This window comes from Phyllobates terribilis, unplaced genomic scaffold (genome assembly GCF_046119375.1).
Source record: "Phyllobates terribilis strain yellow unplaced genomic scaffold, ASM4611937v1 Scaffold_1__5_contigs__length_1240528914, whole genome shotgun sequence".
Lineage (NCBI taxonomy): Eukaryota > Metazoa > Chordata > Amphibia > Anura > Dendrobatidae > Phyllobates > Phyllobates terribilis.
This window is the reverse complement of record NW_027362761.1, coordinates 258,497,838-258,525,472: the sequence shown is the minus strand read 5'-3', so window position 1 is coordinate 258,525,472 and position 27,635 is coordinate 258,497,838.

Here is a 27,635-nt window from a genome sequence, read left to right as displayed (position 1 = left end):
GTCCCGTACACTGCTAGAAGCCCAAATTTTTTTCAGAGCTAGATGCAGAAAAAAATGATATTTAATTTGCAACCTGATGGAGGTCAGTATAGATGGACTAATAGAACAAGTCCCACACACTGCTAGAAGCCCAAATATTTTTTCAGAGCTAGATGCAGAAAAAAATTATATTCAATTTGCAATCTGATGGAGGTCAGTATAGATGGACTAATAGAACAAGTCCCACACACTGCTAGAAGCCCAAATATTTTTTCAGAGCTAGATGCAGAAAAAAATTAATTTTTAATTTACAACCTGAAGGAGGTCAGTATAGATGGACTAATAGACCAAGTCCCACACAGTGCTAGAAGCCCACATTTTTTTTCAGAGCTAGATGCAGAAAAATATTATATTCAATTTGCAACCTGATGGAGGTCAGTATAGATGGACTAATAGACCAAGTCCCACACACTGCTAGAAGCCCAAATTTTTTTTCAGAGCTAGATGCAGAAAAAAATTATTTTTAAATTGCAATCTGATGGAGGTCAGTATAGATGGACTAATAGACCAAGTCCCACACACTGCTAGAAGCTCAAATTTTTTTTCAGAGCTAGATGCAGAAAAAAAATATTTTTAATTTGCAACCTGATGGAGGTCAGTATAGATGGACTAATAGACCAAGTCCCACACACTGCTAGAAGCCCAAATTTTTTTTCAGAGCTAGATGCAGAAAAAAATTATATTCAATTTGCAACCTGATGGAGGTCAGTATAGATGGACTAATAGAACAAGTCCCACACACTGCTAGAAGCCCAAATATTTTTTCAGAGCCAGATGCAGAAAAAAAATATTTTTTATTTGCAACCTGATGGAGGTCAGTATAGATGGACTAATAGACCAAGTCCCACACACTGCTAGAAGCCCAAATTTGCTTTCAGAGCTAGATGCAGAAAAAAATTATATTCAATTTGCAACCTGATGGAGGTCAGTATAGATGGACTAATAGAACAAGTCCCACACACTGCTAGAAGACCAAATATTTTTTCAGAGCTAGATGCAGAAAAAAAATGTTTTTAATTTGCAACCTGATGGATGTCAGGATAGATGGAATATAAGACCAAGTCCCATACACTGCTAGAAGCCCAAATTTGTTTTCAGAGATAGATGCAGAAAAAAATGATATTCAATTTGCAACCTGATGGAGGTCAGTATAGATGTACTAATAGAACAAGTCCCACACACTGCTAGAAGCCCAAATTTTTTTTCAGGGCTAGATGCAGAAAAAAATTATATTCAATTTGCAATCTGATGGAGTTCAGTATAGATGGACTAATAGAACAACTCCCACACACTGCTAGAAGCCCAAAATTTTTTTCAGACCTAGATGCAGAAAAAAATTATATTCAATTTGCAATCTGATGGAGGTCAGTATAGATGGACTAATAGAAAAAGTCCCACACACTGCTAGAAGCCCAAATATTTTTTCAGAGCTAGATGCAGAAAAAAATTATTTTTAATTTGCAACCTGATGGAGGTCAGTATAGAAGGACTAATAGACCAAGTCCCACACACTGCTAGAAGCCCAAATTTTTTTTCAGAGCTAGATGCAGAAAACAATTATATTCAATTTGCAATCTGATGGAGGTCAGTATAGATGGACTAATAGAACAAGTCCCACACACTGCTAGAAGCCCAAATATTTTTTCAGAGCTAGATGCAGAAAAAATTTATTTTTAATTTGCAACCTGATGGAGGTCAGTATAGATGGACTAATTGACCAAGTCCCACACACTGCTAGAAGCCCACATTTTTTTTCAGAGCTAGATGCAGAAAAATATTATATTCAATTTGCAACCTGATGGAGGTCAGTATAGATGGACTAATAGAACAAGTTCCACACACTGCTAGAAGCCCAAATTTTTTTTCAGAGCTAGATGCAGAAAAATATTATATTCAATTTGCAACCTGATGGAGGTCAGTATAGATGGACTAATAGAACAAGTCCCACACACTGCTAGAAGCCCAACAATTTTTTCAGAGCTAGATGCAGAAAAAAATTATATTCAATTTGCAATTTGATGGAAGTCAGTATAGATGGACTAATAGAACAAGTCCCACACACTGCTAGAAGCCCAAATATTTTTTCAGAGCTAGATGCAGAAAAAAATTATTTTTAATTTGCAACCTGATGGAGGTCAGTATAGATGGACTAATAGACCAAGTCCCACACACTGCTAGAAGCCCAAATTTTTTTTCAGAGCTAGATGCAGAAAAAAATTATATTCAATTTGCAACCTGATGGAGGTCAGTATAGATGGACTAATAGAACAAGTCTCACACACTGCTAGAAGCCCAAATATCTTTTCAGAGCTAGATGCAGAAAAAAATTATTTTTAATTTGCAACCTGATGGAGGTCAGGATAGATGGACTATAAGACCAAGTCCCATACACTGCTAGAAGCCCAAATTTTTTTCAGAGCTAGATGCAGATAAAAATGATATTCAATTTGCAACCTGATGGAGGTCAGTATAGATGGACTAATAGAACAAGTCCCACACATTGCTAGAAACCCAAATTTTTTTTCAGAGCTAGATGCCGAAAAAAATTATATTCAATTTGCAATCTGATGGAGGTCAGTATAGATGGACTAATAGAACAAGTCCCACACACTGCTAGAAGCCCAAAATTTTTTTCAGACCTAGATGCAGAAAAAAATTATATTCAATTTGCAATCTGATGGAGGTCAGTATAGATGGACTAATAGAACAAGTCCCACACACTGCTAGAAGCCCAAATATTTTTTCAGAGCTAGATGCAGAAAAAAATTAATTTTTAATTTACAACCTGAAGGAGGTCAGTATAGATGGACTAATAGACCAAGTCCCACACAGTGCTAGAAGCCCACATTTTTTTTCAGAGCTAGATGCAGAAAAATATTATATTCAATTTGCAACCTGATGGAGGTCAGTATAGATCGACTAATAGACCAAGTCCCACACACTGCTAGAAGCCCAAATTTTTTTTCAGAGCTAGATGCAGAAAAAAATTATTTTTAAATTGCAATCTGATGGAGGTCAGTATAGATGGACTAATAGACCAAGTCCCACACACTGCTAGAAGCTCAAATTTTTTTTCAGAGCTAGATGCAGAAAAAAAATATTTTTAATTTGCAACCTGATGGAGGTCAGTATAGATGGACTAATAGACCAAGTCCCACACACTGCTAGAAGCCCAAATTTTTTTTCAGAGCTAGATGCAGAAAAAAATTATATTCAATTTGCAACCTGATGGAGGTCAGTATAGATGGACTAATAGAACAAGTCCCACACACTGCTAGAAGCCCAAATATTTTTTCAGAGCTAGATGCAGAAAAAAAATATTTTTTATTTGCAACCTGATGGAGGTCAGTATAGATGGACTAATAGACCAAGTCCCACACACTGCTAGAAGCCCAAATTTGCTTTCAGAGCTAGATGCAGAAAAAAATTATATTCAATTTGCAACCTGATGGAGGTCAGTATAGATGGACTAATAGAACAAGTCCCACACACTGCTAGAAGACCAAATATTTTTTCAGAGCTAGATGCAGAAAAAAAATGTTTTTAATTTGCAACCTGATGGAGGTCAGGATAGATGGAATATAAGACCAAGTCCCATACACTGCTAGAAGCCCAAATTTGTTTTCAGAGATAGATGCAGAAAAAAATGATATTCAATTTGCAACCTGATGGAGGTCAGTATAGATGTACTAATAGAACAAGTCCCACACACTGCTAGAAGCCCAAATTTTTTTTCAGGGCTAGATGCAGAAAAAAATTATATTCAATTTGCAATCTGATGGAGTTTAGTATAGATGGACTAATAGAACAAGTCCCACACACTGCTAGAAGCCCAAAATTTTTTTCAGACCTAGATGCAGAAAAAAATTATATTCAATTTGCAATCTGATGGAGGTCAGTATAGATGGACTAATAGAAAAAGTCCCACACACTGCTAGAAGCCCAAATATTTTTTCAGAGCTAGATGCAGAAAAAAATTATTTTTAATTTGCAACCTGATGGAGGTCAGTATAGATGGACTAATAGACCAAGTCCCACACACTGCTAGAAGCCCAAATTTTTTTTCAGAGCTAGATGCAGAAAACAATTATATTCAATTTGCAATCTGATGGAGGTCAGTATAGATGGACTAATAGAACAAGTCCCACACACTGCTAAAAGCCCAAATATTTTTTCAGAGCTAGATGCAGAAAAAATTTATTTTTAATTTGCAACCTGATGGAGGTCAGTATAGATGGACTAATAGACCAAGTCCCACACACTGCTAGAAGCCCACATTTTTTTTCAGAGCTAGATGCAGAAAAATATTATATTGAATTTGCAACCTGATGGAGGTCAGTATAGATGGACTAATAGAACAAGTCCCACACACTGCTAGAAGCCCAAAATTTTTTTCACACCTAGAAGCAGAAAAAAATTATATTTAATTTGCAATCTGATGGAGGTCAGTATAGATGGACTAATAGAACAAGTCCCACACACTGCTAGAAGCCCAACATTTTTTTCAGAGCTAGATGCAGAAAAAAATTATATTCAATTTGCAATTTGATGGAAGTCAGTACAGATGGACTAATAGAACAAGTCCCACACACTGCTAGAAGCCCAAATATTTTTTCAGAGCTAGATGCAGAAAAAAATTATTTTTAATTTGCAACCTGATGGAGGTCAGTATAGATGGACTAATAGACCAAGTCCCACACACTGCTAGAAGCCCAAATTTTTTTTCAGAGCTAGATGCAGAAAACAATTATATTCAATTTGCAATCTGATGGAGGTCAGTATAGATGGACTAATAGAACAAGTCCCACACACTGCTAGAAGCCCAAATATTTTTTCAGAGCTAGATGCAGAAAAAAAATATTTTTAATTTGCAACCTGATGGAGGTCAGTATAGATGGACTAATAGACCATGTCCCACACACTTCTAGAAGCCCAAATTTTTTTCAGAGCTAGATGCAGAAAAAAATTATATTCAATTTGCAACCTGATGGAGGTCAGTATAGATGGACTAATAGACCAAGTCCCACACACTGCTAGAAGCCCAAATTTTTTTTCAGAGCTAGATGCAGAAAAAAATTATATTCAATTTGCAACCTGATGGAGGTCAGTATAGATGGACTAATAGAACAAGTCTCACACACTGCTAGAAGCCCAAATATTTTTTCAGAGCTAGATGCAGAAAAAAATATTTTTAACTTGCAACCTGATGGAGGTCAGTATAGATGGACTAATAGACCAAGTCCCACACACTTCTAGAAGCCCAAATTTTTTTCAGAGCTAGATGCAGAAAAAAATTATATTCAATTTGCAACCTGATGGAGGTCAGTATAGATGGACTAATAGAACAAGTCCCACACACTGCTAGAAGCCCAAATATTTTTTCAGAGCTAGATGCAGAAAAAAATTATTTTTAATTTGCAACCTGATGGAGGTCAGTATAGATGGACTAATAGACCAAGTCCCACACACTGCTAGAAGCCCAAATTTTTTTTCAGAGCTAGATGCAGAAAAAAATTATATTCAATTTGCAACCTGATGGAGGTCAGTATAGATGGACTAATAGAACAAGTCTCACACACTGCTAGAAGCCCAAATATTTTTTCAGAGCTAGATGCAGAAAAAAATATTTTTAATTTGCAACCTGATGGAGGTCAGTATAGATGGACTAATAGACCAAGTCCCACACACTGCTAGAAGCCCACATTTTTTTTCAGAGCTAGATGCAGAAAAATATTATATTCAATTTGCAACCTGATGGAGGTCAGTATAGATGGACTAATAGAACAAGTCCCACACACTGCTAGAAGCCCAAATTTTTTTTCAGAGCTAGATGCAGAAAAATATTATATTCAATTTGCAACCTGATGGAGGTCAGTATAGATGGACTAATAGAAGAAGTCCAACACACTGCTAGAAGCCCAAAAATTTTTTCACACCTAGAAGCAGAAAAAAATTATATTCAATTTGCAATCTGATGGAGGTCAGTATAGATGGACTAATAGAACAAGTCCCACACACTGCTAGAAGCCCAACATTTTTTTCAGAGCTAGATGCAGAAAAAAATTATATTCAATTTGCAATTTGATGGAAGTCAGTATAGATGGACTAATAGAACAAGTCCCACACACTGCTAGAAGCCCAAATATTTTTTCAGAGCTAGATGCAGAAAAAAATTATTTTTAATTTGCAACCTGATGGAGGTCAGTATAGATGGACTAATAGACCAAGTCCCACACACTGCTAGAAGCCCAAATTTTTTTTCAGAGCTAGATGCAGAAAACAATTATATTCAATTTGCAATCTGATGGAGGTCAGTATAGATGGACTAATAGAACAAGTCCCACACACTGCTAGAAGCCCACATTTTTTTTCAGAGCTAGATGCAGAAAAAAAATATTTTTAATTTGCAACCTGATGGAGGTCAGTATAGATGGACCAATAGACCAAGTCCCACACACTTCTAGATGCCCAAATTTTTTTCAGAGCTAGATGCAGAAAAAAATTATATTCAATTTGCAACCTGATGGAGGTCAGTATAGATGGACTAATAGAACAAGTCCCACACACTGCTAGAAGCCCAAATATTTTTTCAGAGCTAGATGCAGAAAAAAATTAATTTTAATTTGCAACCTGATGGAGGTCAGTATAGATGGACTAATAGACCAAGTCCCACACACTGCTAGATGCCCAAATTTTTTTTCAGAGCTAGATGCAGAAAAAAATGATATTGAATTTGCAACCTGATGGAGGTCAGTATAGATGGACTAATAGAACAAGTCTCACACACTGCTAGAAGCCCAAATATTTTTTCAGAGCTAGATGCAGAAAAAAATATTTTTAATTTGCAACCTGATGGAGGTCAGTATAGATGGACTAATAGAATCATAGAATCATAGAATGGTAGAGTTGGAAGGGACCTCCTGGGTCATCTGGTCCAACCCCCTGCTCAAAGCAGGTTTCACTAAATCATCTCAGACAGATGTCTGTCCAGCCTCTGTTTGAAGACGTCCATTGAAGGGGAACTCACCACCTCTCGTGGCAGCCTGTTCCACTCATTAATCACCCTAACTGTCAAAAAGTTTTTTCTAATATCTAATCTGTGTCTCCTCCCATTTAGTTTCATCCCATTGCTTCTAGTCTTTCCTTGTGCAAATGAGAATAAAGATGATCCTTCTACAATGTGACAGCCCTTGATATATTTGTATACAGCTATTAAGTCTCCTCTCAGTCTTCTTTTTTGCAAGCTAAACATTCCCAAATCCTGCAACCGTTCCTCATAGGACATGGTTTGCAGACCAGTCACCATTCTGGTCGCTCTTCTCTGAACTTGCTCCAGTTTGTCTATGTCTTTTTTAAAATGTGGTGCCCAAAACTGTACACAGTATTCCAGATGAGGTCTGACCAAAGAGGAGTAAAGACCGATAATGACTTCACATGATCTAGACTGTATGCTTCTGTTAATACATCCCAGAATTGTATTTGCCTTTTTTGCTGCTGCATCACACTGTTGACTCATGTTCAGTCTATGATCTATTAGTATACCTAAGTCTTTTTCACATGTACTGTTGCTTAGCTCTATTCCTCCCATTCTGTATATGCTTTTTTCATTTTTATTGCCCAGATGTAGTACTTTGCATTTTTCCCTGTTAAAAACCATTCTCTTGGTTGCTGCCCACTGCTCCAGTTTATTTAGGTCTTTTTGAATCCTCTCTCTCTCTTCTCTAGTATTAGCTATCCCTCCTAGCTTTGTGTCATCAGCAAATTTAATCAGTTTACCCTCAATTCCTTCATCTAAATCATTGATAAAGATGTTGAACAATACAGGTCCCAGGACGGAGCCCTGTGGTACCCCACTTGAGACATTCATCCAGCTGGATGTGAAGCCATTTACAACCACCCTTTGAGTCCGATCACTAAGCCAGTTATGAATCCACCTAACAGTTGCCTGGTCCATTGCATACTTGGTCATTTTTTCAATAAGGATGGTGTGAGATACTTTGTCAAATGCTTTGCTGAAGTCAAGATATACTATATCTACAGCATTTCCCTGATCCACCCAGTCAGTGATTCTGTCATAGAAGAAAATTAAGTTAGTCTGACATGACTTGTTAGTTACAAACCCATGCTGACTCTGGTTAATCACTTCATTCTTATCCAGGTACTTACATACATGTTGTTTAATAATTTGTTCAAAGATCTTTCCTGGTATAGAAGTCAGACTCACCGGCCTATAGTTCCCTGGGTCCACCTTCTTCCCCTTTTTGAAGATAGGAACAACATTTGCTCTTCTCCAGTCTTCTGGGACTTCTCCTGTTCTCCAAGAATTTTCAAAGATTATGGAGAGTGGTTCTAAAATTTCTTCTACGATCTCCTTCAGTACTCTGGGGTGTAATTCATCTGGACCTGGAGACTTGAACTCATTTATGTTAGCTAAATATTCCCTCACAATCTTTCTGTTTACAGATAACTTGGATTCCTCTATTCCTTTAAAAGGACAGTGAAGATCAGCTGATGTTACATTTTCTTTCTGAGAGAAAACAGATGCAAAATAGGAATTAAAAAGTTCGGCCTTCTCAACATCCTCTCTTACCATTTCTCCATTTTCATCCTGTAAAAATCCTATAGCATCTTTGACTTTTCTTTTACTTTTGACATACCCCCAAAATCCTTTTTTATTGCTTTTGACATCTCTTGCAAGCCTTAATTCATTGTCAGCTTTAGCTAACCTGATACGTGCCCTACAGGATCTGCAGACTGCATTATAATCTTCTTTAGATATGCCTCCCTCTTTCCATTTAATAAACATTTCTTTCTTTCTTTTTAGCATGTGTTTAAGTTCTGTGTTCATCCATCCTGATTTCCTTAAATGCTTCCCATTCTTCCTACTTTTCGGGATTGTTAACGATTGTGCTTTGAGAATCTCATTTTTAGACCAAGTCCCAAGTCTCATTAATAGACCAAGTCCCACACACTGCTAGAAGCCCAATTTTTTTTTCAGAGCTAGATGCAGAAAAAAATTATATTCAATTTGCAACCTGATGGAGGTCAGTATAGATGGACTAATAGAAAAAGTCCCACACACTGCTAGAAACCCACATTTTTTTTCAGAGCTAGATGCCGAAAAAAATTATATTCAATTTGCAATCTGATGGAGGTCAGTATAGATGGACTAATAGAACAAGTCCCACACACTGCTAGAAGCCCAAAATTTTTTTCAGACCTAGATGCAGAAAAAAATTATATTCAATTTGCAATCTGATGGAGGTCAGTATAGATGGAATAATAGAACAAGTCCCACACACTGCTAGAAGCCCAAATATTTTTCACTGCTAGAAGCCCAAATATTTTTCAGAGCTAGATGCAGAAAAAATTTATTTTTAATTTGCAACCTGAAGGAGGTCAGTATAGATGGACTAATAGACCAAGTCCCACACAGTGCTAGAAGCCCACATTTTTTTTCAGAGCTAGATGCAGAAAAATATTATATTCAATTTGCAACCTGATGGAGATCAGTATAGATGGACTAATAGAACAAGTCCCACACACTGCTAGAAGCCCAAATTTTTTTTCAGAGCTAGATGCAGAAAAATATATTCAATTTGCAACCTAATGGAGGTCAGTATAGATGGACTAATAGAACAAGTCCCACACACTGCTAGAAGCCCAAATTTTTTTTCAGAGCTAGATGCAGAAAAATATTATATTCAATTTGCAACCTGATGGAGGTCAGTATAGATGGACTAATAGAACAAGTCCCACACACTGCTAGAAGCCCAAAATTTTTTTCACACCTAGAAGCAGAAAAAAATTATATTCAATTTGCAATCTGATGGAGGTCAGTGTAGATGGACTAATAGAACAAGTCCCACACACTGCTAGAAGCCCAACATTTTTTTCAGAGCTAGATGCAGAAAAAAATTATATTCAAATTGCAATTTGATGGAAGTCAGTATAGATGGACTAATAGAACAAGTCCCACACACTGCTAGAAGCCCAAATATTTTTTCAGAGCTAGATGCAGAAAAAAATTATTTTTAATTTGCAACCTGATGGAGGTCAGTATAGATGGACTAATAGACCAAGTCCCACACACTGCTAGAAGCCCAAATTTTTTTTCAGAGCTAGATGCAGAAAAAAATTATTTTTAATTTGCAACCTGATGGAGGTCAGTATAGATGGACTAATAGACCAAGTCCCACACACTGCTAGAAGCTCAAATTTTTTTTCAGAGCTAGATGCAGAAAAAAAATATTTTTAATTTGCAACCTGATGGAGGTCAGTATAGATGGACTAATAGACCAAGTCCCACACACTGCTAGAAGCCCAAATTTTTTTTCAGAGCTAGATGCAGTAAAAAATTATATTCAATTTGCAACCTGATGGAGGTCAGTATAGATGGACTAATAGAACAAGTCCCACACACTGCTAGAAGCCCAAATATTTTTTCAGAGCTAGATGCAGAAAAAAAATATTTTTAATTTGCAACCTGATGGAGGTCAGTATAGATGGACTAATAGACCAAGTCCCACACACTGCTAGAAGCCCAAATTTGTTTTCAGAGCTAGATGCAGAAAAAAATTATATTCAGTTTGCAACCTGATGGAGGTCAGTATAGATGGACTAATAGAACAAGTCCCACACACTGCTAGAAGCCCAAATATTTTTTCAGAGCTAGATGCAGAAAAAAAATATTTTTAATTTGCAACCTGATGGAGGTCAGGATAGATGGAATATAAGACCAAGTCCCATACACTGCTAGAAGCCCAAATTTGTTTTCAGAGCTAGATGCAGAAAAAAATGATATTCAATTTGCAACCTGATGGAGGTCAGTATAGATGGACTAATAGACCAAGTCCCAAACACTGCTAGAAGCCCAAATTTTTTTTCAGAGCTAGATGCAGAAAACAATTATATTCAATTTGCAATCTGATGGAGGTCAGTATAGATGGACTAATAGAACAAGTCCCACACACTGTTAAAAGCCCAAATATTTTTTCAGAGCTAGATGCAGAAAAAATTTATTTTTAATTTGCAACCTGATGGAGGTCAGTATAGATGGACTAATAGACCAAGTCCCACACACTGCTAGAAGCCCACATTTTTTTTCAGAGCTAGATGCAGAAAAATATTATATTCAATTTGCAACCTGATGGAGGTCAGTATAGATGGACTAATAGAACAAGTCCCACACACTGCTAGAAGCCCAAATTTTTTTTCAGAGCTAGATGCAGAAAAATATTATATTCAATTTGCAACCTGATGGAGGTCAGTATAGATGGACTAATAGAACAAGTCCCACACACTGCTAGAAGCCCAAAAATTTTTTCACACCTAGAAGTAGAAAAAAATTATATTCAATTTGCAATCTGATGGAGGTCAGTATAGATGGACTAATAGAACAAGTCCCACACACTGCTAGAAGCCCAAATATTTTTTCAGAGCTAGATGCAGAAAAAAAATATTTTTAATTTGCAACCTGATGGAGGTCAGGATAGATGGAATATAAGACCAAGTCCCACACACTGCTAGAAGCCCAAATTTGTTTTCAGAGCTAGATGCAGAAAAAAATTATATTCAATTTGCAACCTGATGGAGGTCAGTATAGATGGACTAATAGAACAAGTCTCACACACTACTAGAAGCCCAAATATTTTTTCAGAGCTAGATGCAGAAAAAAATTATTTTTAATTTGCAACCTGATGGAGGTCAGGATAGATGGAATATAAGACCAAGTCCCATACACTGCTAGAAGCCCAAATTTTTTTCAGAGCTAGATGCAGAAAAAAATGATATTCAATTTGCAACCTGATGGAGGTCAGTATAGATGGACTAATAGAACAAGTCCCACACACTGCTAGAAGCCCAAATTTTTTTTCAGAGCTAGATGCAGAAAAAAATTATATTCAATTTGCAATCTGATGGAGGTCAGTATAGATGAACTAATAGAACAAGTCCCACACACTGCTAGAAGCCCAAATATTTTTTCAGAGCTAGATGCAGAAAAAAATTATTTTTAATTTGCAACCTGATGGAGGTCAGTATAGATGGACTAATAGACCAAGTCCCAAACACTGCTAGAAGCCCAAATTTTTTTTCAGAGCTAGATGCAGAAAACAATTATATTCAATTTGCAATCTGATGGAGGTCAGTATAGATGGACTAATAGAACAAGTCCCACACACTGTTAAAAGCCCAAATATTTTTTCAGAGCTAGATGCAGAAAAAATTTATTTTTAATTTGCAACCTGATGGAGGTCAGTATAGATGGACTAATAGACCAAGTCCCACACACTGCTAGAAGCCCACATTTTTTTTCAGAGCTAGATGCAGAAAAATATTATATTCAATTTGCAACCTGATGGAGGTCAGTATAGATGGACTAATAGAACAAGTCCCACACACTGCTAGAAGCCCAAATTTTTTTTCAGAGCTAGATGCAGAAAAATATTATATTCAATTTGCAACCTGATGGAGGTCAGTATAGATGGACTAATAGAACAAGTCCCACACATTGCTAGAAGCCCAAAAATTTTTTCACACCTAGAAGTAGAAAAAAATTATATTCAATTTGCAATCTGATGGAGGTCAGTATAGATGGACTAATAGAACAAGTCCCACACACTGCTAGAAGCCCAACATTTTTTTCAGAGCTAGATGCAGAAAAAAATTATATTCAATTTGCAATTTGATGGAAGTCAGTACAGATGGACTAATAGAACAAGTCCCACACACTGCTAGAAGCCCAAATATTTTTTCAGAGCTAGATGCAGAAAAAAATTATTTTTAATTTGCAACCTGATGGAGGTCAGTATAGATGGACTAATAGACCAAGTCCCACACACTGCTAGAAGCCCAAATTTTTTTTCAGAGCTAGATGCAGAAAACAATTATATTCAATTTGCAATCTGATGGAGGTCAGTATAGATGGACTAATAGAACAAGTCCCACACACTGCTAGAAGCCCAAATATTTTTTCAGAGTTGGATGCAGAAAAAAAATATTTTTAATTTGCAACCTGATGGAGGTCAGTATAGATGGACTAATAGACCATGTCCCACACACTTCTAGAAGCCCAAATTTTTTTCAGAGCTAGATGCAGAAAAAAATTATATTCAATTTGCAACCTGATGGAGGTCAGTATAGATGGACTAATAGAACAAGTCCCACACACTGCTAGCAGCCCAAATATTTTTTCAGAGCTAGATGCAGAAAAAATTATTTTTAATTTGCAACCTGATGGAGGTCAGTATAGATGGACTAATAGACCAAGTCCCACACACTGCTAGAAGCAAAAATTTTTTTTCAGAGCTAGATGCAGAAAACAATTATATTCAATTTGCAATCTGATGGAGGTCAGTATAGATGGACTAATAGAACAAGTCCCACACACTGCTAGAAGCCCAAATATTTTTTCAGAGCTAGATGCAGAAAAAAAATATTTTTAATTTGCAACCTGATGGAGGTCAGTATAGATGGACTAATAGACCATGTCCCACACACTTCTAGAAGCCCAAATTTTTTTCAGAGCTAGATGCAGAAAAAAATTATATTCAATTTGCAACCTGATGGAGATCAGTATAGATGGACTAATAGAACAAGTCCCACACACTGCTAGCAGCCCAAATATTTTTTCAGAGCTAGATGCAGAAAAAAATTATTTTTAATTTGCAACCTGATGGAGGTCAGTATAGATGGACTAATAGACCAAGTCCCACACACTGCTAGAAGCCCAAATTTTTTTTCAGAGCTAGATGCAGAAAAAAATTATATTCAATTTGCAACCTGATGGAGGTCAGTATAGATGGACTAATAGAACAAGTCTCACACACTGCTAGAAGCCCAAATATTTTTTCAGAGCTAGATGCAGAAAAAAATTATTTTTAATTTGCAACCTGATGGAGGTCAGTATAGATGGACTAATAGACCAAGTCCCATACACTGCTAGAAGCTCAAATTTTTTTTCAGAGCAGGATGCAGAAAAAAATTATATTCAATTTGCAACCTGATGGAGGTCAGTATAGATGGACTAATAGAACAAGTCTCACACACTGCTAGAAGCCCAAATATTTTTTCAGAGCTAGATGCAGAAAAAAATATTTTTAATTTGCAACCTGATGGAGGTCAGTATAGATGGAATAATAGACCAAGTCCCACACACTGCTAGAAGCCCAAATTTTTTTTCAGAGCTAGATGCAGAAAAAAATTATATTCAATTTGCAACCTGATGGAGGTCAGTATAGATGGACTAATAGAACAAGTCCCATACACTGCTCGAAGCCCAAATATTTTTTCAGAGCTAGATGCAGAAAAAAATTATTTTTAATTTGCAACCTGATGGAGGTCAGGATAGATGGACTATAAGATCAAGTCCCATACACTGCTAGAAGCCCAAATTTTTTTCAGAGCTAGATGCAGAAAAAAAAGATATTCAATTTGCAACCTGATGGAGGTCAGTATAGATGGACTAATAGAACAAGTCCCACACACTGTTAAAAACCCAAATTTTTTTCAGAGCTAGATGCCGAAAAAAATTATATTCAATTTGCAATCTGATGGAGGTCAGTATAGATGGACTAATAGAACAAGTCCCGCACACTGCTAGAAGCCCAAAATTTTTTTCAGACCTAGATGCAGAAAAAACTTATATTCAATTTGCAATCTGATGGAGGTCAGTATAGATGGACTAATAGAACAAGTCCCACACACTGCTAGAAGCCCAAATATTTTTTCAGAGCTAGATGCAGAAAAAATTTATTTTTAATTTGCAACCTGATGGAGGTCAGTATAGATGGACTAATAGACCAAGTCCCACACACTGCTAGAAGCCCACATTTTTTTTCAGAGCTAGATGCAGAGAAATATTATATTCAATTTGCAACCTGATGGAGGTCAGTATAGATGGACTAATAGAACAAGTCCCACACACTGCTAGAAGCCCAAATTTTTTTTCAGAGCTAGATGCAGAAAAATATTATATTCAATTTGCAACCTGATGGAGGTCAGTATAGATGGACTAATAGAACAAGTCCCACACACTGCTAGAAGCCCAACATTTTTTTCAGAGCTAGATGCAGAAAAATATTATATTCAATTTGCAATTTGATGGAAGTCAGTATAGATGGACTAATAGAACAAGTCCCACACACTGCTAGAAGCCCAAATATTTTTTCAGAGATAGATGCAGAAAAAAATTATTTTTAATTTGCAACCTGATGGAGGTCAGTATAGATGGACTAATAGACCAAGTCCCACACACTGCTAGAAGCCCAAATTTTTTTTCAGAGCTAGATGCAGAAAAAAATTATTTTTAATTTGCAACCTGATGGAGGTCAGTATAGATGGACTAATAGACCAAGTCCCACACACTGCTAGAAGCCCAAATTTTTTTTCAGAGCTAGATGCAGAAAAAAATTATATTCAATTTGCAACCTGATGGAGGTCAGTATAGATGGACTAATAGAACAAGTCCCACACACTGCTAGAAGCCCAAATATTTTTTCAGAGCTAGATGCAGAAAAAAAATATTTTTAATTTGCAACCTGATGGAGGTCAGTATAGATGGACTAATAGACCAAGTCCCACACACTGCTAGAAGCCCAAATTTGTTTTCAGAGCTAGATGCAGAAAAAAATTATATTCAATTTGCAACCTGATGGAGGTCAGTATAGATGGACTAATAGAACAAGTCTCACACACTACTAGAAGCCCAAATATTTTTTCAGAGCTAGATGCAGAAAAAAATTATTTTTAATTTGCAACCTGATGGAGGTCAGGATAGATGGAATATAAGACCAAGTCCCATACACTGCTAGAAGCCCAAATTTTTTTCAGAGCTAGATGCAGAAAAAAATGATATTCAATTTGCAACCTGATGGAGGTCAGTATAGATGGACTAATAGAACAAGTCCCACACACTGCTAGAAGCCCAAATTTTTTTTCAGAGCTAGATGCAGAAAAAAATTATATTCAATTTGCAATCTGATGGAGGTCAGTATAGATGAACTAATAGAACAAGTCCCACACACTGCTAGAAGCCCAAATATTTTTTCAGAGCTAGATGCAGAAAAAAATTATTTTTAATTTGCAACCTGATGGAGGTCAGTATAGATGGACTAATAGACCAAGTCCAAAACACTGCTAGAAGCCCAAATTTTTTTTCAGAGCTAGATGCAGAAAACAATTATATTCAATTTGCAATCTGATGGAGGTCAGTATAGATGGACTAATAGAACAAGTCCCACACACTGTTAAAAGCCCAAATATTTTTTCAGAGCTAGATGCAGAAAAAATTTATTTTTAATTTGCAACCTGATGGAGGTCAGTATAGATGGACTAATAGACCAAGTCCCACACACTGCTAGAAGCCCACATTTTTTTTCAGAGCTAGATGCAGAAAAATATTATATTCAATTTCCAACCTGATGGAGGTCAGTATAGATGCACTAATAGAACAAGTCCCACACACTGCTAGAAGCCCAAATTTTTTTTCAGAGCTAGATGCAGAAAAATATTATATTCAATTTGCAACCTGATGGAGGTCAGTATAGATGGACTAATAGAACAAGTCCCACACACTGCTAGAAGCCCAAAAATTTTTTCACACCTAGAAGTAGAAAAAAAATATATTCAATTTGCAATCTGATGGAGGTCAGTATAGATGGACTAATAGAACAAGTCCCACACACTGCTAGAAGCCCAACATTTTTTTCAGAGCTAGATGCAGAAAAAAATTATATTCAATTTGCAATTTGATGGAAGTCAGTACAGATGGACTAATAGAACAAGTCCCGCACACTGCTAGAAGCCCAAAATTTTTTTCAGACCTAGATGCAGAAAAAACTTATATTCAATTTGCAATCTGATGGAGGTCAGTATAGATGGACTAATAGAACAAGTCCCACACACTGCTAGAAGCCCAAATATTTTTTCAGAGGTAGATGCAGAAAAAATTTATTTTTAATTTGCAACCTGATGGAGGTCAGTATAGATGGACTAATAGACCAAGTCCCACACACTGCTAGAAGCCCACATTTTTTTTCAGAGCTAGATGCAGAAAAATATTATATTCAATTTGCAACCTGATGGAGGTCAGTATAGATGGACTAATAGAACAAGTCCCACACACTGCTAGAAGCCCAAATTTTTTTTCAGAGCTAGATGCAGAAAAATATTATATTCAATTTGCAACCTGATGGAGGTCAGTATAGATGGACTAATAGAACAAGTCCCACACACTGCTAGAAGCCCAACATTTTTTTCAGAGCTAGATGCAGAAAAAAATTATATTCAATTTGCAATTTGATGGAAGTCAGTATAGATGGACTAATAGAACAAGTCCCACACACTGCTAGAAGCCCAAATATTTTTTCAGAGATAGATGCAGAAAAAAATTATTTTTAATTTGCAACCTGATGGAGGTCAGTATAGATGGACTAATAGACCAAGTCCCACACACTGCTAGAAGCCCAAATTTTTTTTCAGAGCTAGATGCAGAAAAAAATTATTTTTAATTTGCAACCTGATGGAGGTCAGTATAGATGGACTAATAGACCAAGTCCCACACACTGCTAGAAGCCCAAATTTTTTTTCAGAGCTAGATGCAGAAAAAAATTATATTCAATTTGCAACCTGATGGAGGTCAGTATAGATGGACTAATAGAACAAGTCCCACACACTGCTAGAAGCCCAAATATTTTTTCAGAGCTAGATGCAGAAAAAAAATATTTTTAATTTGCAACCTGATGGAGGTCAGTATAGATGGACTAATAGACCAAGTCCCACACACTGCTAGAAGCCCAAATTTGTTTTCAGAGCTAGATGCAGAAAAAAATTATTTTTAATTTGCAACCTGATGGAGGTCAGGATAGATGGAATATAAGAACAAGTCCCATACACTGCTAGAAGCCCAAATTTTTTTCAGAGCTAGATGCAGAAAAAAATGATATTCAATTTGCAACCTGATGGAGGTCAGTATAGATGGACTAATAGAACAAGTCCCACACACTGCTAGAAGCCCAAATTTTTTTTCAGAGCTAGATGCAGAAAAAAATTATATTCAATTTGCAATCTGATGGAGGTCAGTATAGATGAACTAATAGAACAAGTCCCACACACTGCTAGAAGCCCAAATATTTTTTCAGAGCTAGATGCAGAAAAAAATTATTTTTAATTTGCAACCTGATGGAGGTCAGTATAGATGGACTAATAGACCAAGTCCCAAACACTGCTAGAAGCCCAAATTTTTTTTCAGAGCTAGATGCAGAAAACAATTATATTCAATTTGCAATCTGATGGAGGTCAGTATAGATGGACTAATAGAACAAGTCCCACACACTGTTAAAAGCCCAAATATTTTTTCAGAGCTAGATGCAGAAAAAATTTATTTTTAATTTGCAACCTGATGGAGGTCAGTATAGATGGACTAATAGACCAAGTCCCACACACTGCTAGAAGCCCACATTTTTTTTCAGAGCTAGATGCAGAAAAATATTATATTCAATTTCCAACCTGATGGAGGTCAGTATAGATGGACTAATAGAACAAGTCCCACACACTGCTAGAAGCCCAAATTTTTTTTCAGAGCTAGATGCAGAAAAATATTATATTCAATTTGCAACCTGATGGAGGTCAGTATAGATGGACTAATAGAACAAGTCCCACACACTGCTAGAAGCCCAAAAATTTTTTCACACCTAGAAGTAGAAAAAAATTATATTCAATTTGCAATCTGATGGAGGTCAGTATAGATGGACTAATAGAACAAGTCCCACACACTGCTAGAAGCCCAACATTTTTTTCAGAGCTAGATGCAGAAAAAAATTATATTCAATTTGCAATTTGATGGAAGTCAGTACAGATGGACTAATAGAACAAGTCCCACACACTGCTAGAAGCCCAAATATTTTTTCAGAGCTAGATGCAGAAAAAAAATATTTTTAATTTGCAACCTGATGGAGGTCAGTATAGATGGACTAATAGACCAAGTCCCACACACTGCTAGAAGCCCAAATTTTTTTTCAGAGCTAGATGCAGAAAACAATTATATTCAATTTGCAATTTGATGGAGGTCAGTATAGATGGACTAATAGAACAAGTCCCACACACTGCTAGAAGCCCAAATATTTTTTCAGAGTTGGATGCAGAAAAAAAATATTTTTAATTTGCAACCTGATGGAGGTCAGTATAGATGGACTAATAGACCATGTCCCACACACTTCTAGAAGCCCAATTTTTTTTCAGAGCTAGATGCAGAAAAAAATTATATTCAATTTGCAACCTGATGGAGGTCAGTATAGATGGACTAATAGAACAAGTCCCACACACTGCTAGCAGCCCAAATATTTTTTCAGAGCTAGATGCAGAAAAAAAATATTTTTAATTTGCAACCTGATGGAGGTCAGTATAGATGGACTAATAGACCAAGTCCCACACACTGCTAGAAGCCCAAATTTTTTTTCAGAGCTAGATGCAGAAAACAATTATATTCAATTTGCAATCTGATGGAGGTCAGTATAGATGGACTAATAGAACAAGTCCCACACACTGCTAGAAGCCCAAATATTTTTTCAGAGCTAGATGCAGAAAAAAAATATTTTTAATTTGCAACCTGATGGAGGTCAGTATAGATGGACTAATAGACCATGTCCCACACACTTCTAGAAGCCCAAATTTTTTTCAGGGCTAGATGCAGAAAAAAATTATATTCAATTTGCAACCTGATGGAGGTCAGTATAGATGGACTAATAGAACAAGTCCCAAACACTGCTAGCGGCCCAAATATTTTTTCAGAGCTAGATGCAGAAAAAAATTATTTTTAATTTGCAACCTGATGGAGGTCAGTATAGATGGACTAATAGACCAAGTCCCACACACTGCTAGAAGCCCAAATTTTTTTTCAGAGCTAGATGCAGAAAAAAATTATTTTTAATTTGCAACCTGATGGAGGTCAGTATAGATGGACTAATAGACCAAGTCCCACACACTGCTAGAAGCCCAAATTTTTTTTCAGAGCTAGATGCAGAAAAAAATTATATTCAATTTGCAACCTGATGGAGGTCAGTATACATGGACTAATAGAACAAGTCCCACACACTGCTAGAAGCCCAAATATTTTTTCAGAGCTAGATGCAGAAAAAAAATATTTTTAATTTGCAACCTGATGGAGGTCAGTATAGATGGACTAATAGACCAAGTCCCACACACTGCTAGAAGCCCAAATTTGTTTTCAGAGCTAGATGCAGAAAAAAATTATATTCAATTTGCAACCTGATGGAGGTCAGTATAGATGGACTAATAGAACAAGTCTCACACGCTACTAGAAGCCCAAATATTTTTTCAGAGCTAGATGCAGAAAAAAATTATTTTTAATTTGCAACCTGATGGAGGTCAGGATAGATGGAATATAAGACCAAGTCCCATACACTGCTAGAAGCCCAAATTTTTTTCAGAGCTAGATGCAGAAAAAAATGTTATTCAATTTGCAACCTGATGGAGGTCAGTATAGATGGACTAATAGAACAAGTCCCACACACTGCTAGAAGCCCAAATTTTTTTTCAGAGCTAGATGCAGAAAAAAATTATATTCAATTTGCAATCTGATGGAGGTCAGTATAGATGAACTAATAGAACAAGTCCCACACACTGCTAGAAGCCCAAATATTTTTTCAGAGCTAGATGCAGAAAAAAATTATTTTTAATTTGCAACCTGATGGAGGTCAGTATAGATGGACTAATAGACCAAGTCCCAAACACTGCTAGAAGCCCAAATGTTTTTTCAGAGCTAGATGCAGAAAACAATTATATTCAATTTGCAATCTGATGGAGGTCAGTATAGATGGACTAATAGAACAATTCCCACACACTGTTAAAAGCCCAAATATTTTTTCAGAGCTAGATGCAGAAAAAATTTATTTTTAATTTGCAACCTGATGGAGGTCAGTATAGATGGACTAATAGACCAAGTCCCACACACTGCTAGAAGCCCACATTTTTTTTCAGAGCTAGATGCAGAAAAATATTATATTCAATTTCCAACCTGATGGAGGTCAGTATAGATGGACTAATAGAACAAGTCCCACACACTGCTAGAAGCCCAAATTTTTTTTCAGAGCTAGATGCAGAAAAATATTATATTCAATTTGCACCCTGATGGAGGTCAGTATAGATGGACTAATAGAACAAGTCCCACACACTGCTAGAAGCCCAAAAATTTTTTCACACCTAGAAGTAGAAAAAAATTATATTCAATTTGCAATCTGATGGAGGTCAGTATAGATGGACTAATAGAACAAGTCCCACACACTGCTAGAAGCCCAACATTTTTTTCAGAGCTAGATGCAGAAAAAAATTATATTCAATTTGCAATTTGATGGAAGTCAGTACAGATGGACTAATAGAACAAGTCCCACACACTGCTAGAAGCCCAAATATTTTTTCAGAGCTAGATGCAGAAAAAAATTATTTTTAATTTGCAACCTGATGGAGGTCAGTATAGATGGACTAATAGACCAAGTCCCACACACTGCTAGAAGCCCAAATTTTTTTTCAGAGCTAGATGCAGAAAACAATTATATTCAATTTGCAATTTGATGGAGGTCAGTATAGATGGACTAATAGAACAAGTCCCACACACTGCTAGAAGCCCAAATATTTTTTCAGAGTTGGATGCAGAAAAAAAATATTTTTAATTTGCAACCTGATGGAGGTCAGTATAGATGGACTAATAGACCATGTCCCACACACTTCTAGAAGCCGAAATTTTTTTCAGAGCTAGATGCAGAAAAAAATTATATTCAATTTGCAACCTGATGGAGGTCAGTATAGATGGACTAATAGAACAAGTCCCACACACTGCTAGCAGCCCAAATATTTTTTCAGAGCTAGATGCAGAAAAAAATTATTTTTAATTTGCAACCTGATGGAGGTCAGTATAGATGGACTAATAGACCAAGTCCCACACACTGCTAGAAGCCCAAATTTTTTTTCAGAGCTAGATGCAGAAAACAATTATATTCAATTTGCAATCTGATGGAGGTCAGTATAGATGGACTAATAGAACAAGTCCCACACACTGCTAGAAGCCCAAATATTTTTTCAGAGCTAGATGCAGAAAAAAAATATTTTTAATTTGCAACCTGATGGAGGTCAGTATAGATGGACTAATAGACCATGGCCCACACACTTCTAGAAGCCCAAATTTTTTTCAGAGCTAGATGCAGAAAAAAATTATATTCAATTTGCAACCTGATGGAGGTCAGTATAGATGGACTAATAGAACAAGTCCCACACACTGCTAGCAGCCCAAATATTTTTTCAGAGCTAGATGCAGAAAAAAATTATTTTTAATTTGCAACCTGATGGAGGTCAGTATAGATGGACTAATAGACCAAGTCCCACACACTGCTAGAAGCCCAAATTTTTTTTCAGAGCTAGATGCAGAAAAAAATTATATTCAATTTGCAACCTGATGGAGATCAGTATAGATGGACTAATAGAACAAGTCTCACACACTGCTAGAAGCCCAAATATTTTTTCAGAGCTAGATGCAGAAAAAAATATTTTTAACTTGCAACCTGATGGAGGTCAGTATAGATGGACTAATAGACCAAGTCCCACACACTTCTAGAAGCCCAAATTTTTTTCAGAGCTAGATGCAGAAAAAAATTATATTCAATTTGCAACCTGATGGAGGTCAGTATAGATGGACTAATAGAACAAGTCCCACACACTGCTAGAAGCCCAAATATTTTTTCAGAGCTAGATGCAGAAAAAAATTTTTTTTAATTTGCAACCTGATGGAGGTCAGTATAGATGGACTAATAGACCAAGTCCCATACACTGCTAGAAGCTCAAATTTTTTTTCAGAGCAAGATGCAGAAAAAAATTATATTCAATTTGCAACCTGATGGAGGTCAGTATAGATGGACTAATAGAACAAGTCTCACACACTGCTAGAAGCCCAAATATTTTTTCAGAGTTGGATGCAGAAAAAAAATATTTTTAATTTGCAACCTGATGGAGGTCAGTATAGATGGACTAATAGACCAAGTCCCACACACTTCTAGAAGCCCAAATTTTTTTCAGAGCTAGATGCAGAAAAAAATTATATTCAATTTGCAACCTGATGGAGGTCAGTATAGATGGACTAATAGAACAAGTCCCACACACTGCTAGCAGCCCAAATATTTTTTCAGAGCTAGATGCAGAAAAAAATTATTTTTAATTTGCAACCTGATGGAGGTCAGTATAGATGGACGAATAGACCAAGTCCCACACACTGCTAGAAGCCCAAATTTTTTTTCAGAGCTAGATGCAGAAAACAATTATATTCAATTTGCAATCTGATGGAGGTCAGTATAGATGGACTAATAGAACAAGTCCCACACACTGCTAGAAGCCCAAATATTTTTTCAGAGCTAGATGCAGAAAAAAAATATTTTTAATTTGCAACCTGATGGAGGTCTGTATAGATGGACTAATAGACCATGTCCCACACACGTCTAGAAGCCCAAATTTTTTTCAGAGCTAGATGCAGAAAAAAATTATATTCAATTTGCAACCTGATGGAGGTCAGTATAGATGGACTAATAGAACAAGTCCCACACAATGCTAGCAGCCCAAATATTTTTTCAGAGCTAGATGCAGAAAAAAATTATTTTTAATTTGCAACCTGATGGAGGTCAGTATAGATGGACTAATAGACCAAGTCCCACACACTGCTAGAAGCCCAAATTTTTTTTCAGAGCTAGATGCAGAAAAAAATTATATTCAATTTGCAACCTGATGGAGGTCAGTATAGATGGACTAATAGAACAAGTCTCACACACTGCTAGAAGCCCAAATATTTTTTCAGAGCTAGATGCAGAAAAAAATATTTTGAACTTGCAACCTGATGGAGGTCAGTATAGATGGACTAATAGACCAAGTCCCACACACTTCTAGAAGCCCAAATTTTTTTCAGAGCTAGATGCAGAAAAAAATTATATTCAATTTGCAACCTGATGGAGGTCAGTATAGATGGACTAATAGAACAAGTCCCACACACTGCTCGAAGCCCAAATATTTTTTCAGAGCTAGATGCAGAAAAAAATTATTTTTAATTTGCAACCTGATGGAGGTCAGGATAGATGGACTATAAGATCAAGTCCCATACACTGCTAGAAGCCCAAATTTTTTTGCAGAGCTAGATGCAGAAAAAAATGATATTCAATTTGCAACCTGATGGAGGTCAGTATAGATGGACTAATAGAACAAGTCCCACACACTGTTAAAAACCCAAATTTTTTTCAGAGCTAGATGCCGAAAAAAATTATATTCAATTTGCAATCTGATGGAGGTCAGTATAGATGGACTAATAGAACAAGTCCCGCACACTGCTAGAAGCCCAAAATTTTTTTCAGACCTAGATGCAGAAAAAACTTATATTCAATTTGCAATCTGATGGAGGTCAGTATAGATGGACTAATAGAACAAGTCCCACACACTGCTAGAAGCCCAAATATTTTTTCAGAGCTAGATGCAGAAAAAATTTATTTTTAATTTGCAACCTGATGGAGGTCAGTATAGATGGACTAATAGACCAAGTCCCACACACTGCTAGAAGCCCACATTTTTTTTCAGAGCTAGATGCAGAAAAATATTATATTCAATTTGCAACCTGATGGAGGTCAGTATAGATGGACTAATAGAACAAGTCCCACACACTGCTAGAAGCCCAAATTTTTTTTCAGAGCTAGATGCAGAAAAAAATTATATTCAATTTGCAACCTGATGGAGGTCAGTATAGATGGACTAATAGAACAAGTCCCACACACTGCTAGAAGCCCAAATATTTTTTCAGAGCTAGATGCAGAAAAAAAATATTTTTAATTTGCAACCTGATGGAGGTCAGTATAGATGGACTAATAGACCAAGTCCCACACACTGCTAGAAGCCCAAATTTGTTTTCAGAGCTAGATGCAGAAAAAAATTATATTCAATTTGCAACCTGATGGAGGTCAGTATAGATGGACTAATAGAACCAGTCTCACACACTACTAGAAGCCCAAATATTTTTTCAGAGCTAGATGCAGAAAAAAATTATTTTTAATTTGCAACCTGATGGAGGTCAGGATAGATGGAATATAAGACCAAGTCCCATACACTGCTAGAAGCCCAAATTTTTTTCAGAGCTAGATGCAGAAAAAAATTATATTCAATTTGCAACCTGATGGAGGTCAGTATAGATGGACTAATAGAACAAGTCCCACACACTGCTAGAAGCCCAAATTTTTTTTCAGAGCTAGATGCAGAAAAAAATTATATTCAATTTGCAATCTGATGGAGGTCAGTATAGATGAACTAATAGAACAAGTCCCACACACTGCTAGAAGCCCAAATATTTTTTCAGAGCTAGATGCAGAAAAAAATTATTTTTCATTTGCAACCTGATGGAGGTCAGTATAGATGGACTAATAGACCAAGTCCCAAACACTGCTAGAAGCCCAAATTTTTTTTCAGAGCTAGATGCAGAAAACAATTATATTCAATTTGCAATCTGATGGAGGTCAGTATAGATGGACTAATAGAACAAGTCCCACACACTGTTAAAAGCCCAAATATTTTTTCAGAGCTAGATGCAGAAAAAATTTATTTTTAATTTGCAACCTGATGGAGGTCAGTATAGATGGACTAATAGACCAAGTCCCACACACTGCTAGAAGCCCACATTTTTTTTCAGAGCTAGATGCAGAAAAATATTATATTCAATTTGCAACCTGATGGAGGTCAGTATAGATGGACTAATAGAACAAGTCCCACACACTGCTAGAAGCCCAAATTTTTTTTCAGAGCTAGATGCAGAAAAATATTATATTCAATTTGCAACCTGATGGAGGTCAGTATAGATGGACTAATAGAACAAGTCCCACACACTGCTAGAAGCCCAAAAATTTTTTCACACCTAGAAGTAGAAAAAAATTATATTCAATTTGCAATCTGATGGAGGTCAGTATAGATGGACTAATAGAAAAAGTCCCACACACTGCTAGAAGCCCAACCTTTTTTTCAGAGCTAGATGCAGAAAAAAATTATATTCAATTTGCAATTTGATGGAAGTCAGTACAGATGGACTAATAGAACAAGTCCCACACACTGCTAGAAGCCCAAATATTTTTTCAGAGCTAGATGCAGAAAAAAATTATTTTTAATTTCCAACCTGATGGAGGTCAGTATAGATGGACTAATAGACCAAGTCCCACACACTGCTAGAAGCCCAAATTTTTTTTCAGAGCTAGATGCAGAAAACAATTATATTCAATTTGCAATTTGATGGAGGTCAGTATAGATGGACTAATGGAACAAGTCCCACACACTGCTAGAAGCCCAAATATTTTTTCAGAGTTGGATGCAGAAAAAAAATATTTTTAATTTGCAATCTGATGGAGGTCAGTATAGATGGACTAATAGACCATGTCCCACACACTTCTAGAAGCCCAAATTTTTTTCAGAGCTAGATGCAGAAAAAAATTATATTCAATTTGCAACCTGATGGAGGTCAGTATAGATGGACTAATAGAACAAGTCCCACACACTGCTAGCAGCCCAAATATTTTTTCAGAGCTAGATGCAGAAAAAAATTATTTTTAATTTGCAACCTGATGGAGGTCAGTATAGATGGACTAATAGACCAAGTCCCACACACTGCTAGAAGCCCAAATTTTTTTTCAGAGCTAGATGCAGAAAACAATTATATTCAATTTGAAATCTGATGGAGGTCAGTATAGATGGACTAATAGAACAAGTCCCACACACTGCTAGAAGCCCAAATATTTTTTCAGAGCTAGATGCAGAAAAAAAATATTTTTAATTTGCAACCTGATGGAGGTCAGTATAGATGGACTAATAGACCATGTCCCACACACTTCTAGAAGCCCAAATTTTTTTCAGAGCTAGATGCAGAAAAAAATTATATTCAATTTGCAACCTGATGGAGGTCAGTATAGATGGACTAATAGAACAAGTCTCACACACTGCTAGAAGCCCAAATATTTTTTCAGAGCTAGATGCAGAAAAAAATATTTTTAATTTGCAACCTGATGGAGGTCAGTATAGATGGACTAATAGACCAAGTCCCACACACTGCTAGAAGCCCAAATTTTTTTTCAGAGCTAGATGCAGAAAACAATTATATTCAATTTTCAATCTGATGGAGGTCAGTATAGATGGACTAATAGAACAAGTCCCACACACTGCTAGAAGCCCAAATATTTTTTCAGAGCTAGATGCAGAAAAAAAATATTTTTAATTTGCAACCTGATGGAGGTCAGTATAGATGGACTAATAGACCATGTCCCACACACTTCTAGAAGCCCAAATTTTTTTCAGAGCTAGATGCAGAAAAAAATTATATTCAATTTGCAACCTGATGGAGGTCAGTATAGATGGACTAATAGAACAAGTCTCACACACTGCTAGAAGCCCAAATATTTTTTCAGAGCTAGATGCAGAAAAAAATATTTTTAATTTGCAACCTGATGGAGGTCAGTATAGATGGAATAATAGACCAAGTCCCACACACTGCTAGAAGCCCAAATTTTTTTTCAGAGCTAGATGCAGAA